Source organism: Salvia hispanica, chromosome 5, assembly GCF_029641045.1.
Source record: "Salvia hispanica isolate PSC_SH4W2 chromosome 5, Shi_PSC_v1, whole genome shotgun sequence".
Classification (NCBI taxonomy): domain Eukaryota; kingdom Viridiplantae; phylum Streptophyta; class Magnoliopsida; order Lamiales; family Lamiaceae; genus Salvia; species Salvia hispanica.
The window spans coordinates 13,673,181-13,693,820 of record NC_142696.1 but is presented as its reverse complement, the minus strand read 5'-3'; positions in this window follow the sequence as shown (position 1 = coordinate 13,693,820).

Sequence of the window (20,640 nt, the reverse complement as noted above, 5' to 3'; positions counted from 1 at the left end):
ACTTTTACTAAGTTTTTGTTTATTAGTAGTTCCTTTTTATTTTTTGTATTTCATTTCCATATACTTCTTCTCCTACTATATTTAATTGATTTGTATTACGCACGACAGTTTCTGTTTTTGTACTCTATTTCTATCAAGCTCATTTTGTACTCTTATAATGCCTTTTATACATTGATTTTGTTTAATTATATTTATTGCTAGTTCGCATGTTTAGTGTATGATTTTAAATATATGCACGTAGGTTTAACTTTGGTATATAACAAAACGAAATTATTTAAATAACCATACATGTTTGTAGGAATAAAAAAGGTGAAATACACCAAATTTTATTCTGCTGTCATTTAATTAACTCATCAATAAAATTTTACATATGTTTTATATGGGTAGAGGGTGAAATTAAAATGCATATAATACTCCAGTCCATAACTAAGGCAATTTCTATATCATTAAATCATAAAATGATGGATGAGATAGTAGACAATTTCTATAATAATAGACAATTTCTATGATGATATTCGTGGTTTTTTATATACATATACAAAATGGTAATACAAATATATCGACCTGAGAATTTCAATACACGTACAGAATCATATCAATATAGTTTTATCGATATTTTACATGCACTATAATATACTAAAATTTTTTGATACGTTTATTGATATAAATCTGGTTATCAACATTTACGAAAAATTGAAACAAAAACTATCAAATTTCATCATCTGATCATCGTCCGAACATATGCAATTGAAATCTCGTTAGAATCCTTATAAAATAACCTTTAATTTAATATATATTTTTTTAACAATAATTTAAATCGAGAAAGTTATGTAAATTTAAAGTTTTGAGATGACTTTGAGAAGATAGAACGTGGTTAGTCTTACCTACTACACATAAGAATTGATATTATTAAATATAATTTTTTAATTTTATTCTCCATTTGTCTCAAAAAAACATTTGAAATAACATGTGTTTTAATGCATAATTGGTATCTTAAGAGAGAGATAGAAAGAAAATGATAAATGTGGTCTATTCTAAAGGGACGGGGGGAGAATGAGACCGACCTCAGTAGAGAGAATTTTTTTTTCCTTGAATAGAACTGTTCTAATTTGAAGGAATATTTCTAAATAACAAATATGGTCTACTTTAGAGTACAGAGGGAGTATATAATTCACTTTGCCTTATTTCAACTACTAAATCTTAAAAACTAATAACTAAAAATTAGTCTTAATTAGAGATTAGAAATTAGTTAACAATCGATCAAGTCCATATAAATAAATTATCATTCTATAGAACTCTATCCTATAATAAATAAAATCTAATACTATGAATTACCGATTATTTTATGATTTTTTATTCTCATCGGAATATGCATTTTTTTAATGCATATCGAGACAAGCTACATGGGGGAATCTCCTCCCTACCGATTGTATTTTCAGTTTCTAATTATTATGGGTCCAAAATATAATTTCTATGTATAAATTCTAATATAGCCACTCATACTGCAAATATAATAATTATTATGGTATGGGCACAAGCATTTTCCAAATGGGAAGCAGAATATGGTGGGAGTATATAATTCACTTTGCCTTATTTCAACTACTAAATCTTAAAAACTAATAACTAAAAATTAGTCTTAATTAGAGATTAGAAATTAGTTAACAATCAATCAAGTCCATATAAATAAATTATCATACTATAGAACTCTATCCTATAATAAATAAAATCTAATACTATGAATTACCGATTATTTTATGATTTTTTATTCTCATCGGAATATGCATTTTTTTATGCATATCGAGACAAGCTACATGGGGGAATCTCCTCTCTACCGATTGTATTTTCAGTTTCTAATTATTATGGGTCCAAAATATAATTTCTATGTATAAATTCTAATATAGCCACTCATACTGCAAATATAATAAAATGGATTCTGGTATGCATTGGAGTAACATATGCTTCTACGGATATTTAATTAACCATAGATAAACAATAAAAATATAAAAAGGAGTTGTAATAGTGTTGGCCTTTACAAAAACATAATTATTATGGTATGGGCACAAGCATTTTCCAAATGGGAAGCAGAATATGGTGGGCTTGAAATCTATAAAAATGGTGGACACAAAAGGCAAGATATGAATATTTGTGAAGTCTCATTCTTCCACCATGGGCTGCTGGCAATTATGGAAAGAAAGTTGCTATTCAAAGGGTCTACATGTTAGCCTTAGAAGTAAACCAGATTTTGTGGGGGTCTTTCCTTTTTGTGGGAATTGTGGTCTGACTTAATTCTTTTCTATAGTTGGAATATATTTGGTCCCTTAATTGCCCTTTGGAGTTCTCTCAGACACACATTTGATTAGATAATGACCTAATGAGGGGTTGCAATGAAGATTTTGTGATATGGTGTTTGTCCCAAATCATCAAAGTCAAAGGGAATAGTTGGGCGCTTCTTCCTGTGATTTAAGGTGAAATAAGAATTTTTCATGAAGAATAATGTTTAGCGCATGGTTAATGACACTGTTTACTAAAAACAATTGAGTTTAACATGTGGGGGAGTGCTTAGGGGATCTACAATTCAATACTCCTAAAAACACTCTGAGTCCGTTTTGTACATGAAATTGGAATTTGGTCAATGAAGTGGAATTTGGTCAATGAAGTACCTGACATGAAATTGAATATGAAAAAATTATACTAACATATAACACGCACATTCACATTGCACGCAATCACTAAATACACACCCACACCCACACATAGATGGCATACATAATGCACACTAACATACTATATACACACTACACCACACAGTGACGTATCCAGGATTTTTGATATGGGGTGCGGAAAAATTATGACTTAAAATTTCACAATGTGACTAATCAATTTTATTCTCTTTGTTATGTTTTCTTAATTGTTCTAATATTTAGAATGGAATATGTCCGTATTTTTCTACCAAAAAACTTCATATTAAATAAATAAAAAATTATTTTATAGTGTCATGTAGAGAGTCATTATGCTTATAAAATACAAGTATCCATGTTTTATTACTTAGCAATATTAATTATATTAATATATATAGGGGAGTGTTAGGGTGCCACCACCTCTTAAAGGAATATCATACCACCATTCCTAGCCAATCATTTGTACATATGGATGAATAATCAGCTGCCATGTGACAATTAAAAAAATGTTCAAGGATAAAAAAACGGCCATCAATATTTTATACACTATAAAACAATTTTTCTCGGACAACAATATCCAACACGCTAGACAGCAATCTATAGATTGCTGTCTAGCGTATTGAATATTGTTGTGTAGCGTTTATAATATTGATGTATATGTGGTGTCACGGTGTCACTCTTAAAATGACACAACTCTTAAAATGGCACCGTGACACCACGCTAGACTGCAATATTATATATGCTAGACCGCAATAGTATAAACGCTAGACATTAATCTACAACAATCTATAGATTGCAGTCTAGTGTATTAGATATTGCAGGCCGCGTCACCTTGCAGTCTGGAGTATTGGATATTGCAGTCTAGAGTATTGGATGTTGCAGTCCGCGTAAATTTACTCTTGCGAATTTTTTATGATTGCCACATGGCAGCTGATTATTCGTCCACGTGTACAAATGATTGATTAGGAATGGTGGTATGGTGTTATTTTAAGAGGGGTTGTCATTTTAACACATCCATATATATATATATATATATATTATATATAATATATATATATATATATATAGGTTTGTGTTAAAATGACAACCCCTCTTAAAATGACACCGTGACACCGCTTATACAACAATATTATAAACGCTACACAACAATATTACAAACACTACACAACAATCTATAGATTGCTGTATAGTGTGTCGGATATTGTTGTTCAAGAAAAATTGTTGTATAAAGACCAGCACATTGCTGCCCGTCTTTTTCCAGATTTTTTTTGCCACGTGGCAGCTTATTATTCGTCCACGTGTACAAATGATTGGCTAGAAATGGTGGTATGGTGTTATTTTAAGGGGTGGTGGCACCTTAACATGCCCATATATATATACATATATATATCCCATATATATATACATATATATATATATATATATATAGGGGTGCGTTAAAATGACAACACTCTTAAAATGACATTGTGACACCACCTAGACTGCAATAGTATAAACGCTAGACAACAATCTACAACAATCTATAGATTGCAGTCTAGCGTATTGGATATTGCAGTCTAGCGTATTGGATATTGCAGTCTAGCGTATTGGATATTGCAGGTTGCGTCACCTTGCAATCTAGAGTATTGGATATTGCAGTCTAAAGTATTGGATGTTGCAGTCCGCATAAATTTACCCTTGCGAATTTTTTATGATTGCCACATGGCAGCTGATTATTCGTCCACGTGTACAAGTGATTGGCTAGGAATGGTGGTGTGGTGTTATTTTAAGATGGGTTGTCATTTTAACACATCCCACAACCCATCTTAAAATAACACCACACCACCATTCCTAGCCAATCACTTGTACACGTGGACGAATAATCAGCTGCCATGTGGCAATCATAAAAATTGCTCAAGGATAAATTTTCACGGACTGCAATATCCAATACACTAGACTGCAATTTTTCCCGACTGCAATATCCAATACGCTAGACTGCAATCTATAGATTGCAGTCTAGCGTTTATACTATTGCAGTCTAGCATATATAGTATTGCAGTCTAGCGTGGTGTCACAGTGTCATTTTAAGAGTGTTGTCATTTTAACGCACCCCTATATATATATATATATATATATATATATATATAGGGGAGTGATCAAAACAAGTATGTGCTTAAATCAAGAAATGCAGCCCAAATCTTGACCCTAGGATTAGATGATCTAATGGTCAATAATTAACCAAAAATACGGAAGGTCATAATTAAGCATTTTTAGGTCATATTATAAGATTTGGGTTTATGTCATGTTAAGATCATTTTAGGTCATGCTTTGTTAGCATGACCTAAAAATAAACTAACTATGACCTAAAAATGCCCTACGTATGACTGCGTTCTGCGTTTCTGTATTTAAATCTGGTCTTCATAGATCAAAACCCTATATATATATATATATGGATGTGATCATATCATAACCCATAATTATGGTGATAACCTAATAACCCTCATTTTATAGACGAAAAATATCATTTTATGGAACAGAATATCATTTTATGGAATAAAAGTATCACTTTATGCATGCTGAAAAAATATCATTTTATCGTGTATAAATATCATTTTTAGTAAAAATGATACTTTTGACCCATAAAATGATAGGGTTATTAGGTTATCACATAAATATGAGTTATGATATGATCGCACCCATATATATATATATATATATATATATATATATATAGAGAGAGAGAGAGAGAGAGAGAGAGAGTTGTGATCAATGTCGAACCAATTTTAAAGACTGAACTAGAGACCAAATCTGGGCCATTAGATCTAGTGTTTTTGATGAGATGTGCTGCTGTGTAAATTTTTTCTGCTTCATTACAAGCCCATTTTACTTCATTGTATAGGTATATTACTTCATTCCGTACGTAATACCTTGAAACTACAACATGTTTTTACTTGCTTCCAGTAGGTTTTGAAATGATTCACCATATGCTTCATTCAAATTCATTGACTTGAGTTTTTACTTGATTAACATTTTAAAATGCAATTTATTCAAGTGGGTTTATTACTTCATTCAGAAACATTATTACTTCATTGGATAAGATTTTTACTTCATTCCAGTAGGATTTCAAATGCTCTACACATACTTCATTCCAATAATTTATTACATTATTCCATGTGTTTATTAAACCATATCAGCGCCGTGGAGGTGGTGATAGATATTGTAGAGAGAAGAATGGCACGCGACGGCGAAACCGCATTTACGTACTAGAATGAAGTAATAATCCTATTGGAATGAAGTAAAAACCTTCTGGAATGAAGTAATATATTCTGGAATGAAGTTAAATCTTCGTAACATGTTAGTATGACTTATTTACCTTCGAATGAATTAAAATAGGCTCGTGATGAAGTCGAAAATAATTTATAAATTTGTGTATCTCATCCATAAAAAATTAGATCTAAAAACCCTAATTTGGTATGGTTCGGTGGTTCGGTCTTTAAGAGTGGATTTGTGGATAATGCAACTCCATATATATATATCAACTAATTTTAAAGTTACAACTAATTTTATTGTTGAGTTTTGCGGCTGTTTAATTTGCATATTATATATAGAAAGATTGCATTTATATATGTGAAAATGCAAAACTCAACACTATAAAATGCAATTTTCCTACAACTAAAATGCAATATGCGGAAATGCATATACAACTAGATTGCATTTTTGTGTTTCAAATATTGCATGTTTTGTGCCACATGGCAGCACCAGATTGGATGTACGTTGTGACTCTAAGTTGTTATATATATATATATATATATATATATATAACAATATATATATATATAGGGGCGCATTTATGTCCTAATGACCTATAAGTGTTTAAACATAGCACTAATTCAATCCGTCGGATATAGTAATCTAATGGCCCTGATTTAATGACATTCGGTACATTATATTAGGTTTTCGGTACATTAAGGGCAAATTCGGTAGGCATGGCATTTGTTGAAACTGCTAATGCTAAAATCCGGAGTTTAATATCATGGACGATTCATTTTCTCTGCCACTCTCTCTCTTTCACCATTATGCCTATTTTCTCTTCTCCTTCATCAGACGATTTTGTCCCAAAAACTCTAACCTCCATCGCCCCATCTACAATCTGATCGTTTCTGACCGTAGAGCCGACGAAGAAGAAGTCGTTTTGCTACCACCATCAAGTTGCTCTCACTTGTCGATGAGGAATTGACAAAAACAAAACCCTTTCGACCATCTTCGAATCGATTCTGGACCTGACAAATAGTTTTCAATTTTTTTTTGTACATTATTCCTTACCAAATCGATTTGTATGGTTTTATCTATTTTTATGTAGGGTTTTTGGGTGAATCGTAGTATGATTCGTCAAATTTGTGGATTGCTTTTAATCATTGTTGCTCTAAAATTCCATTTTGTATTTTGTACAGTAGTTGTCATTTGTTTACCTTTTATAATTATGGGTTCGATTATAAGATGATGGATTTTGGTTTTATGTTGTGCTAGATTGTTGTTGTTGTACATTTTTAGGGAAGTTTCTATTGCTCTTTTTTTCCACTCTGTTTTCTGTAAAGTACAATGATACAGTGACGTAGAAGATAAATTTTAAGTAGAAACTTGTGAACAACAAACGACCGACAATATTTCTTTTGGGGTGTACATTACAGTAGTCATCACCTCTTATAGGGATGTCAATTCAACCCGAAATCCGTGGGCCAGCCCGAACAACCCGATAATATGAGCGGGTTAGGGCTGTAATTTTATTACCCGAATACAAAACGGGCTAAACGGGTTGGCCCGAATGGGTTGGCAGGTTAAACGGGTTGGCCCGAACTGCTTGTGGGTCGGCCCGATGGGTTGTGAGTTTTAATTATAAAATATTAAGTTTTAGGGGTTTTTTATATTTTTTAATCCTCAATCTTCATTCTACACAATCATTAGTCTTATTCAATCTTCATTCTACACTTTTCCACTCGATCCCACAATATCAGCTTTCAAGTTCCATCTCAACTCATTATTGCACCGTCCCATCATCTGCCACTAGTGTCTTACCACCACCAAAGCCAATCAAAACAAAATTAAGAACTAACCCATCAAAATATTAATATATTTATCATTTTAATAATGATTCATGTAAGATATGATTTTTAATTTTCATAAAGAATTAGTTATGAACAATGCCATAATAATGACACGAACACAAGCTTTAATTTATATTGTAGTTGATCGAGTTGAAAGACTTCTTTTCAAGTATTATTGAAGAAAACTATGAAAATTTGAAGATTTTATATGATTCTAAACTAAAAAGAAAAAAGTATCTAAAATTTAAAATCATTTTATAGAAGAAAATTTTGATACAAGAGATTATTTTCGAAAGCTTTTAGGCCCGAATAGCCTGATGGGTTAGCCCAAAACCAGGCGGGTTAGGGTTAGGGTTGAAAATTTATGACCCAAAAAATCCATAACCCGAATGGCCCGCACCCAAATAGCCCGGCGACCCGAGTGGGCTGGCCCGAACCCAAACGGGTTAGCCCGATTGACATTACATATTGTAGAGTAAATCGTACATTACATAATGAATAGGTGTCCATGATTTTAGAACAGGCTTCTATGTAGTATAACGTTCTAGGCATTATACATCATATTATTAACATTATACATTATGTACATTGCCCATTACATTATGTACATTACACATTACATTATGTACATTACCCAGTAAAATAAGTACATTGCCAAGAACATTATGTACATTACCCAGTACATTATGTTAATTCGTATACCAACACTAATACTGTAACATCCCGGATTTTTGAACCCTAATTTTTGAGCCCTAGAATTAATTGTTGATGACGTGACATCGAGAATGCTTTTATTTCATGAGTTGATATGGTCAATTTGAGTTAGGGTTTGTGTTGAAAGTTTGAAAATTCAAACCTATTTAATTTAATGATGTGGCATGTGATATATTAAGATATGAGACTATGTGGCAATTTAATTGTTTATGGGTGAGTGAGAATATTAGAGAAAATTTCCATAAATACTTGTCACCCTAATTCTCATAATTTTCGAACCCTAGACCCCCTTGGAGAAAGAATTTCTATTTTTCCGGAATTTATTTAATCCTTGGGATAATTATCCAAATTTAATTCCAAGAGCCAATTATTTCCTTGTTTAGAGATGGAAAAATCGAGCCCCCTTATTTTTCTAGTGATTTTCGAAAATCACTATATTTGGGAAGGAAGGAATTGTTTTATCTTATTTGATTCCTTACTTGATTTCCTTCCATACCTAGAATTTAATTATTCTACCAAATCATTCCATACTTCAAGAGATCTTGCCTTACTTTATTTTAGTCAATATTCAAGAAATCCATGCCTTATTTAAAAGGGCATAGAAATCGCCCCTTACCTTGTTCCATGGAGGATTTTCCTTATTTTTATTCTACCCCATGATATTTTATTCTACTTGGAAAATATACCAAAAACAAAACCATGGCTAATTACCCAGCCTAATTTTCAAAAATTAGGAGATATTGCCATCTTCTATTTTTGTTAATTCTTCTTCCCTACTTCACCATATTATCTTATTCTATTTATTTATAAGGCAAAAGATCTTACCAAATATTCTATTCTAATTACCAAAAGATCTTGTTGAGCACTATAAATAAGAGAACACCCCAACCCTAGACCCCAAATTTTCGGCCCCCTCACTCACATTCACTCTCTCAATTTTTCTCCTACATTACTCCATTAATCCTTCATCCTTTGAGAAGAAATTGAAGTTTAATCCAAGAACTTTGAAGAATCAAGGCTAATACTTGTTTTCTACCGATTGTTTTTCGCTAAAGAGGTATTTTTGTTTAAGAGTTATGTTTGTTCTTCTTCTACCTCTTCTTTTTCTTCTTCTAACCGATTAATCGGTCTTCTTGAACCCTCATGCATCTTAGTAGAGTGAAAGAGGGATAAAAAGGGATGTGGGAACATGTGTATGTGTGTGTGCCGAGTGTGTGTGTGTACCGTGTGTATGTGTGTGTTGTTGTGTGGTGTAGCGTGTGTTTGATAGTTAAATAATATGATGTGATAAACATGATCTTGATTAATTAGTAATGATACGATAAATCGTTGGGAAGAAGGAAAAGTAATGAGACATGCATGAGTAAGAGTAGTATTGAACCTAATTTGTGATATGTGCCTATGGGATTAAAGGTGAAACTTTGGTTGCGAAACCGGCTAACGGAAAAGCGAAACTACTTGAAAACTAAGCAATCGAGGTGGGCTTTACTCTTAAAACTCTCTTTTATTTTGTCAAAATGTTATTCGGTGTTATAAGGGTGGTTTAACTATTGTGTCATGCCTATGTTTGTTTTAATGTGATTGTTGGATATGCTTATACGAATTCGGGTCTGAGTATGGGCCGCAAGCCCTACCAGGCTGTGTACACAATGGGATCGAGAGCCGTCCTTGCTAGTCGGCCGGTCTCGTGGGCGAAAAGTGTGGCCACACTTTCGTCGCACCATGGAATGATTGTTAATTGATGAGAAAATGGGAGGTTATTTTGACTGGCCAGTCTATGGAAATATATTTTGTGATACTCGTGATATTCCTTTTATAACTACTTAAAACTCGAGTTCACTTGGTAAGGGTGGCATAACTTATAAAATGTTTTGGCAACGAGCTCACTGAGTATTTCAAAATACTCAGCCCTCCATGTGTTTTCCTTATGTGCAGGTTGAATGACGACGAGTGGTGGCGGGTGTTGAGCAGATTAATGAATTAAAAAGGATATGTTGAACTTCAAGCGTAGTTGTGTCTTCATACATAGCTATACTTTCTCTTGGTCGTTTTCCGCTGAATTTTTGATACACTTTAGAATTTCTTTTTGGAATATTGCACATTGCCTTCGGTTTGAAGCCTTAGTCTTTTCTTGTGATTTCGTCTGGGATAATGAGCCGTGCTCTTAAGATATTTTGATTCTCATTTATGATATCTATCTTCCTTTAATCTTCTTGTGGCATTTAATACTCTGACATCTCTTTCAATTCTTTTGGTCAATGCTCTTTAAATGAAACCCTAGCCTATGTTTACTTCTTGGGAGTCGGTTTTGGGTAGCAGCCGCCGCATTTATTGTACCCTAGGAGGGCGGGCTGTTACAGTTGGTATCAGAGCCTCAGTTCTTTCCGCTCTGGACCCAAGAGTCTTTTTCAAACGTTAGGTTGTCTTTTAATCTTTTGTGTAAATGAACTAAATGTGGAAGGCTCAACACCCCAGCTCGTCTCGTTCAACCGCAAAGAAAGAGGTACTAGATATTTTGTGACTTGTGCTTGAAACTTGATGCTTTTGGAAATATTGTGAATGAGAAGTGACGCTTTCTTAATAATGATTTGTTGAATATGAGAACTTGTGAAAAGCATGCTCTATGTGCTAGAAATATTATGCGAAGCGATGCTTCTTGAATGATTTGCTGAATGACACATGAGAACTTGTGAAATTTGTGAAATGCGAATGTGATCACGTGAGACTATGTTGAAATGTTGCTATGCTTAGATTTGGACTCTTGGACCTAGCATGTTTAGCTACGATCACAGCGCTTGTACCAACAGTAGAAACGTGAAAGAACTAGTATAAGGCCGTTAGTGTATGTGGAGATTCGACAAAACGCGAATAAAGAACGCACGAATAGTCGTCTTAAGAATGAGAACCTTGGACGCGACGTTTTGAACCACCATCTTTCGACTTTTATACACTTTCGCAGCACCATTTGAGATCACGCACTATCTATTCTTTTCCACCTTTGTGATGGTGATGACTTGTTCCTTTTCCCCTTTTGTAGATGGTCCAACCCTATCACGCCCTTATGCGTCGTCGTTACGCTAAGAATAGGAACTTTCCGGTGGAGCGCTATAGAGAGCTAGAATGGGACGGAGAACAGTTCCTTCTGAACTTCGTCACCGATTTCTATGGTCATTGGCTTAACGCCTACGCGTACGGGACTACCCATCACGAGGGAATCATGCGACTTATCCACATACTGCCTTCCCCTTGGAGCGAGTGGACTGCTCAAGCCTCAGTATCCTACACTTGGTTTAGCCCGCCCAAGTACACGCCTCGAGGAGACTTCGTTGGCCTAATAGGAGTCTTACTTCCTGCCATGCCTGCCGCCGTTGACGGACCTCCACTCCATCCGCCAACGCAAAGGTACTCGCCAGGAGCAGCACGCCAGATGAAGTATCGCGATGACGAGGAACCGCACGTTGCTCGCGTCCCCTAGAAGGACCCTTAGGATGCGTGTTTCGGCCCCTCGGAGGATCATAAGAGAGGCCGAAGAGATGCTTACTTCGATTCCTTCGCCCCTAAGCGACGAGAAGAAGGACGAGGAGATGGGATCGTTTGAGAAAGGAGAGAGTTCGAGCGCCGAAAGTGTCGGAGAGTCGGGAGAACCCGAAGAGGACGAGGGCAGAAGTGGCTAGTGCTCGAATAGCGACTTTGTTTTCTTTTCCCCACGTTTTGAATTTCTAAGAACTTCTTTTTATGTTGTTATTTTCCTTCCGCGATTGAATCGCTCTTTTCCATTCTTTGTACCAAGACCTTTTGGGATCATTTTTAAAATTTTATGGGGAATTCGCACCTTTCATTCTACTACATGGCAATGAAGCCATCTTCACTCTTTTTATCCTTATTGCATGAATATACTTGCTTTTTCTATTATCTTCCGAGTGTTTTTTTTTCCACCTTATGGTGCAACCTTATTATGTTCTCTGTTTTCCTAACAACTGCTATTGTGTGGTCTTTCTTTGGACCCTGCTTATGAATGAGTTTAAAAATCTTTTCTTCCAAAGTACCCTATCACTACCTTGAAATGTTAAGTAAGTGCGCTAACCGTTCGAGTGTGGTAAATCAGAATGCCGCCTAGACGCAACGTGAGGAACGAGGAACCATCTTCCCATGCTTCGGAAGAGCAAAGCGTGACGCAACCAAGACCGCCGTCACCACCACCACCTCCACGAGTAGATAGGGAAGTCGTGAAACTTTTCCTTGACCAAAAGCCTCCTACCTTCGATGGAATGGGTGAACCTGCGAAAGCCGAAACTTGGATACGAGGCCTAGAGCGCATCTTCCGAACCTTAGTGTGCAACGATGCAGAGAAGATGATCTGCGTGACGCATCAGCTGACTGGATCCGCTGATTTCTGGTGGGACACCAAACTGAAAACCATGCCCCGGGATCGCATAGACGGGATGACTTGGGAGGAGTTCAAGACAGAAGTTTACGATAAGTACATACCCAAGAGCTACCGCAAGGCGAAAGCAGCCGAGTTTCACAACCTCACCCAAGGACGTCTGTCTGTAACCGAGTATGACCGTGCACTTTGTGACATGACCCGCTATGCGCCAGAACAGACCGATACTGATGAGAAGCTGGCTGATAAGTTTCGTGAGGGCCTTAGGCACGAGATTAGGATGGCACTGGCAGTCCGCGGAACCCTTACGTACGCCGAGGCGTTAGCCCTTGCATTGGATGTAGAGGCAGCAATGCCAAAGGAGAAGAGTGCGGGGAACACCGCAATGACATTACCCCCGCCACGTCCTAACCATGACAAGAGGAGATGGGAGGAGAGTAGGATCCACCATGACAATAAGCGATACCGCCCCAACGGAGGAGGACAGACTTCGTTCAATCCAAGGAGCGACCCCCGTGCCAGACCACCTCAGTGTAACGCTTGCGCCAAGTACCATTTCGGGCAGTGTAGAGGACCGAACTCGAATAGATGCTTCAACTGTGGAGGAAACGGGCACTTCTCGAGGGAGTGTCCGATCAAGGGAAACGGACCAAGGCAGAACCATCAGGGTTTCCGTCAGCAGCCGAGAGCGCCACCTACGAGCTCGGGAGCAAACCCGAATCAGCAACTGCGGCTGCAGCAGCCTGTCCGCCCAAGACTTCCAGCCCCGGCTAGAGCATACGCTATAGAGCAGAAGCAGCCCAAGGTCGAGCAAGGAAAGCCCGAGAGTAGAAACTCAGCAGGTATAGGCGAAATCCTTGACACCCCTATCGTTGTTTTGTTTGATACGGGCGCATCGCATTCGTTCCTCTCTGAGTTGTGTGTGCATACCTTAAGCTTACCTACTAGAAAGTCTGAACATAGGATGATGGTGTCCTCACCAGTAGGAAGACTGGTTGAGATCTCTCGTTTTTGCTTGAACGTAGAAATCGTACTAGGAGAACTTAAGTTAGTTGCTCACGACCTGCGAGTTATGGCGATGAGAGACGTTGACGTGATCTTAGGAATGGATTGGTTAACCGCGAACCTTGCGACGATCCGTTGTAAAGAGAGGCTAATAACCCTACAAACCCCGGGCATGGAACCCGCCGTGTACCACGGAATCTCGATGAACCGACGAATCGCTATAGTCTCCGCGTTACAAGCCACTGCCATGATGAAGAAAGGACGCCCGGCCTACCTTGTCTATCTCCACGGAGAAGAGAGAGAGGAAGCAAGGCTTGAAGACGTTGCTTTCGTACGAGATTTCCCCGACGTTTTTCCGGAGGAGTTACCTGGACCGCCGCCAGATAGGCAGTTAGAATTTACGATCGATCTCGAACCTGGAGCCGCACCCATATGAAGGCGCCGTACCGCATGGCACCAAAGGAGCTAGAGGAGTTAAAGATTCAGCTGCAAGAGCTCATGGATTTAGGATTCGTTAGGCCCAGTGTTTCGCCATGGGGCGCACCGGTGCTCTTCGTTAAGAAGAAAGATGGGTCAATGAGAATGTGTATCGACTATAGAGAGTTGAACAAATTGACCCTCAAGAACAAATACCCTTTGCCGAGGATAGATGACCTGTTCGACCAACTCCGAGGAGCCGGAGTGTTCTCTAAGATGGATTTGAAGTCCGGATACCACCAGCTGAAAGTACGAAGGGAAGATATACCTAAGACAGCATTCCGTACCAGATATGGTCATTATGAGTTCGTGGTGATGCCGTTCGGTCTGACGAACGCCCCAGCCGTGTTTATGGATTTGATGAACCGCGTTTTCCACCCGTACCTAGATACGTTCGTCTTAGTGTTCATAGATGACATCTTAGTCTACTCGAAGGACGAAAAGGAGCACGCGGAACACCTACGGATCGCGCTGGAGACGTTGAGGAAGGAGAAGTTGTACGCCAAATTCAGCAAGTGTGAATTCTGGCTGAAGGAAGTCAACTTCTTAGGGCACATCGTGTCAGCAGAGGGAATCCGAGTGGACCCCGCTAATGTCGAGGCGGTACAACAGTGGAAGTCGCCATCGACGCAGAACGAGATTCGGAGTTTCCTAGGTTTGGCAGGATACTACTGAAGGTTCATAGAAGGATTCTCAAAGATAGCGAGACCAATGACCCAGCAGCTCAAGAAAGGAATCAAGGTGAACTGGACGCCGGAGTGTGAAGCAAGCTTCCAACTTTTGAAGGAGAAATTGACCACCGCACCAGTGTTAGCCGTGCCAGAGCTTGGAGTCGATTACGTAGTCTACACCGACGCTTCGAAAGTCGGATTAGGATGCGTGTTGATGCAGAACAACAAGGTGATCGCTTACGCGTCGCGACAGTTGAAACCGCACGAGTTGAACTACCCTACCCACGATTTAGAGTTAGCCGCTGTAGTGCATGCCCTAAAGATTTGGAGGCACCATCTCTACGGAGTCAGGTGTGAAATCTTTACGGACCATAAGAGTTTAAAGTACTTCTTCGAGCAGAAGGATCTGAACATGCGACAACGGAGATGGCTCGAGCTAGTGAAGGACTACGATTGTGGTATCAACTACCACCCCGACAAGGCAAACATAGTAGCAGACGCTTTAAGCCGTAGAGACCAATCGCAACTCGCCGTCTTTCTGACAGCCGAGGAGAGCCTAGTGCAAGAGTTGAGCAAGTTGCGGATAGAAGTAGTTAGAACACCCGATACCGTGAAAGGCCGAATCGCCGCGTTAGTAGTAGAACCTGACCTAAGGACGAGGATCGTTGTAGCTCAACGGCTAGATGAGAAATTAGAAGAGATTCGAGTCGAAGTGAGAACCGGTGAATCCGGAAGTTTTAGTGAGGCTTCCGATAACGCTCTTACCTTTGAAGGGAGACTGTGTGTACCAAACGATAAGAGTCTTAGGAACGAAATCTTGAGCGAAGCTCACGAAACCCCATACACTGCTCACCCCGGGAGCACGAAGATGTACCAGGATCTGAAAAAGTCCTTTTGGTGGAACGGCATGAAGAGAGATGTCGCAGCTTTCGTGGAACGTTGCTTAGCCTGCCAACAGGTGAAAGCCTTTCACCAACGACCGTACGGGAAGCTACAACCGCTTGAGATACCCGAGTGGAAGTGGGAGCACATCGATATGGATTTCGTGACTGCGTTGCCGAAAACCCTTAAAGGGAACACCACGATTTGGGTGATCATCGATCGACTTACCAAGAGTGCGCATTTCATACCCATCCCCGTAACCCATGGATCGGATAGGTTAGCTCGGATCTACATCCAAGAGATCGTGCGACTACATGGAGTCCCAGTGATGATTACGTCTAATCGTGACCCGAAGTTTACCTCGAAATTTTGGGTTAGTTTACAATGCGAACTAGGAACACGCTTAAACTTTAGCACCGCTTTTCACCCACAGTTCGATGGGCAATCCGAGAGGACGATACTAACTCTCGAGGATATGTTAAGAGCCGTGGTGCTCGACCGAGGCGGAAGTTGGGAGACCGTACTCCCTTTGATCGAGTTCGCCTACAACAACAGCTTCCAAGCAACAATCGGCATGGCGCCGTATGAAGCACTTTATGGGAGAAGGTGTAGATCTCCGCTCTACTGGGATGAAGTCGGCGAACGAAGAGCGCTTGGACTCGATGCAGTCGAAGAAATGGTCGAAATCGTTCGACGAATCCGCGCGCGAATGAAGGAAGCTCAGGACAGACAGAAGTCGTACGCTGACGTTCGACGCACGGACTTGCAGTTCCACGCTGGTGATAAAGTTTTCCTCAAAGTATCCCCGTCGAAAGGGATTGCGCGTTTTGGAGTCAAGGGCAAGCTGAAACCACGTTTTATCGGGCCGTACGAAATTCTAGAAGGAGTAGGACCCGTAGCTTATCGTTTAGCGCTGCCGCCCAGCCTTGGAAATGTGCATAACGTTTTTCATGTGTCGCAATTGCGAAAGTACGTGTTCGATCCGAAGCATGTGATTCGTTACGAGGATATTGCTGTAAGCCCGGATCTGAGCTACGAGGAGCAACCCCAGATGATCTTGGATCGAAAGGTCCAAACCTTGAGGAATAAAACCACTGCCTTCGTGAAGATTCAATGGAGAAACCACGGGCCCGAGGGAGCCACGTGGGAGCGTGAGGATAAAATGATAGAGCTTTACCCGGAACTCTTTCCGTAAAAGGTACCAAATTTCAGGACGAAATTTTTCTAAGTGTGGTAGGATGTAACATCCCGGATTTTTGGACCCTAATTTTTGAGCCCTATAATTAATTGTTGATGACGTGGCATCGAGAATGCTTTTATTTCCTGAGTTGATATGGTCAATTTGAGTTAGGGTTTGTGTTGAAAGTTTGAAAAGTCAAACCGATTTAATTTAATGATGTGGCATGTGATATATTAAGATATGAGACTATGTGGAAATTTAATTGTTTATGGGTGAGTGAGAATATTAGAGAAAATTTCCATAAATACTTGTCACCCTAATTCTCATAATTTTCGAACCCTAGACCCCCTTGGAGAAAGAATTTCTATTTTTCCGGAATTTATTTAATCCTTGGTATAATTATCCAAATTTAATTCCAAGAGCCAATTATTTCCTTGTTTAGAGATGGAAAAATCGAGCCCCCTTATTTTTCTAGTGATTTTCGAAAATCACTATATTTGGGAAGGAAGGAATTGTTTTATCTTATTTGATTCCTTACTTGATTTCCTTCCATACCTAGAATTTAATTATTCTACCAAATCTTTCCATACTTCAAGAGATCTTGCCTTACTATATTTTAGTCAATATTCAAGAAATCCATGTCTTATTTAAAAGGGCATAGAAATCGCCCCTTACCTTGTTCCACGGAGGATTTTCCTTATTTTTATTCTACCCCATGATATTTTATTCTACTTGGAAAATATACCAAAAACAAAACCATGGCTAATTACCTAGCCTAATTTTCAAAAATTAGGAGATATTGCCATCTTCTATTTTTGTTAATTCTTCTTCCCTACTTCACCATATTATCTTATTCTATTTATTTATAAGGCAAAAGATCTTACCAAATATTCTATTCTAATTACCAAAAGATCTTGTTGAGCACTATAAATAAGAGAACACCCCAACCCTAGACCCCAAATTTTCGGCCCCCTCACTCACATTCACTCTCTCAATTTTTCTCCTACATTACTCCATTAATCCTTCATCCTTTGAGAAGAAATTGAAGTTTAATCCAAGAACTTTGAAGAATCAAGGCTAATACTTGTTTTCTACCGATTGTTTTTCGCTAAAGAGGTATTTTTGTTTAAGAGTTATGTTTGTTCTTCTTCTACCTCTTCTTTTTTCTTCTTCTAACCGATTAATCGGTCTTCTTGAACCCTCATGCATCTTAGTAGAGTGAAAGAGGGATAAAAAGGGATGTGGGAACATGTGTATGTGTGTGTTGTTGTGTGGTGTAGCGTGTGTTTGATAGTTAAATAATATGATGTGATAAACATGATCTTGATTAATTAGTAATGATATGATAAATCGTTGGGAAGAAGGAAAAGTAATGAGACATGCATGAGTAAGAGTAGTATTGAACCTAATTTGTGATATGTGCCTATGTGATTAAAAGGTGAAACTTTGGTTGCGAAGCCGGCTAACGGAAAAGCGAAACTACTTGAAAACTAAGCAATCGAGGTGGGCTTTACTCTTAAAACTCTCTTTTATTTTGTCAAAATGTTATTCGGTGTTATAAGGGTGGTTTAACTGTTGTGCCATGCCTATGTTTGTTTTAATGTGATTGTTGGATATGCTTATACAAATTCGGGTCTGAGTATGGGCCGCAAGCCCTACCAGGCTGTGTACACAATGGGATCGAGAGCCGTCCTTGCTAGTCGGCCGGTCTCGTGGGCGAAAAGTGTGGCCACACTTTCGTCGCACCATGGAATGATTGTTAATTGATGAGAAAATGGGAGGTTATTTTGACTGGCCAGTCTATGGAAATATATTTTGTGATACTCTTGATATTCCTTTTATAACTGCTTAAAACTCGAGTTCACTTGGTAAGGGTGGCATAACTTATAAAATGTTTTGGCAACGAGCTCACTGAGTATTTCAAAATACTCAGCCCTCCATGTGTTTTCCTTATGTGCAGGTTGAATGACGACGAGTGGTGGCGGGTGTTGAGCAGATTAATGAATTAAAAAAGGATATGTTGAACTTCAAGCGTAGTTGTGTCTTCATACATAGCTATACTTTCTCTTGGTCGTTTTCCGCTGAATTTTTGATACACTTTAGAATTTCTTTTTGGAATATTGCACATTGCCTTCGGTTTGAAGCCTTAGTCTTTTCTTGTGATTTCGTCTGGGGTAATGAGCCGTGCTCTTAAGATATTTTGATTCTCATTTATGATATCTATCTTCCTTTAATCTTCTAGGTTAAGTTGTGGCATTTAATACTCTGATATCTCTTTCAATTCTTTTGGTCAATGCTCTTTAAATGAAACCCTAGCCTATGTTTACTTCTTGGGAGTCGGTTTTGGGTAGCAGCCGCCGCATTTATTGTACCCTAGGAGGGCGGGCTGTTACAAATACATTATACATCAAATGTAATCAAATGTTATTGAGGGTTTGTCGCTGACTCGGATGGGGATTCAAAGAATAATTGTAGTTGATCTGTTTTCCAGATGTAGCGTCATTTTAATTTAGTAAAGGCCGGAAGTTAACACCTTTTCCCTAGAGTTTAGTAGTCCATGGGGCTAGGGTGTAGTATCCACAGATTCACATACTGTAAGTACATGAGATATTCTGATTTTATGCAATACCTGTTGGTACATCATGTTGGTTGAGCTTTACATCATGTTTGAATACATTATTCATGCATTTATGTATATTAATTCAAACTAATCATACATGTTGGTCGATGTACTTTTTTATGATGTTTCCTATAGTCTAATCCCCTCAATCCCAATGTTTTTGAATAGGTTCCCCTCAATCCCAATGTTTTTGAATAGGTTCCCCTCAATCCCAATGTTTTTGAATAGGTTCGAAGCAGCAAAGAAATCTTGTGGATGAGGACTTTGAGGAGGAGATGTCCATTGCATCAGGAAAACTAGCGTAACCTGCTCACTTTTACTCACAACACCAAGGCTTCAGTGAACCAGACCTATGTGATGTGGCATTGGAAAGGAAGGCCGTAAAAATTCAACTTCGGGAGGTGGTTCGAAGAATATGGTTTATGAAACATTTAACAGTATGTATTGTAGTCATGAATTTCATTAGTTTTTGCTGAATTATGTTTTGCGACACAATGTAGTTGTCAATACATTAGTTTTTATATTTGTGTTGGATGAAAGATTGATACTTTGGCAATAAGTTGTGTTGTTTGGTTATTAACCTGCTGTCGATGTACGTGAATCTATACTTAATGTTTAATTGTTGTCGATGTATGTGACCTTGTACTTAATGTACATATATTAATGATGTACGTGACCATGTACTTAATGTACACATATTAATGATGCACGTGAACCTGTACTTAATGTACACTTATTAATAATGTGCGTGAACCTGTACTTAATGTACAATATTGATACTCCTATTATCGATGTTATGAACATGTACTTAATATACATTACAACACATATACTATGCATTACTTACAGTATGTGAATGCGTGGATATTACACCCTAGCCCCATGAACTACTAAACCCTAGGGAAAAGATGTTAACTTCCGGCCTTTACAGAAATAAAACGACACTAC